This window comes from Penaeus monodon, chromosome 20 (assembly GCF_015228065.2).
Source record: "Penaeus monodon isolate SGIC_2016 chromosome 20, NSTDA_Pmon_1, whole genome shotgun sequence".
NCBI lineage: Eukaryota > Metazoa > Arthropoda > Malacostraca > Decapoda > Penaeidae > Penaeus > Penaeus monodon.
This window is the reverse complement of record NC_051405.1, coordinates 17,349,038-17,349,327: the sequence shown is the minus strand read 5'-3', so window position 1 is coordinate 17,349,327 and position 290 is coordinate 17,349,038.

Genomic DNA, 290 nt, shown 5'->3' with positions numbered 1-290 from the left:
AGAGAAAAAATACATATATTCGCATGATATAATATAGATACATCGCGTCACAGTTAAATATTCAGAGTGTTATTCCCAGCACAGACAATTTTCCGTGAAGTTCACAATTTCCGTTGCCCCGGAGCATGGCCTAATGGCCGGTCGGACATTGTTATCTCTTGCACAACACCAAAATATCCATTTTTGCAGAAAGGCGAACTGAATCATTGATAAAGTAACACTAGCTAAGTCACCGTCAGAGAGGAAAGTTTATCGTAATTTTAAAGGAGAAACAACACCTTATACACAGA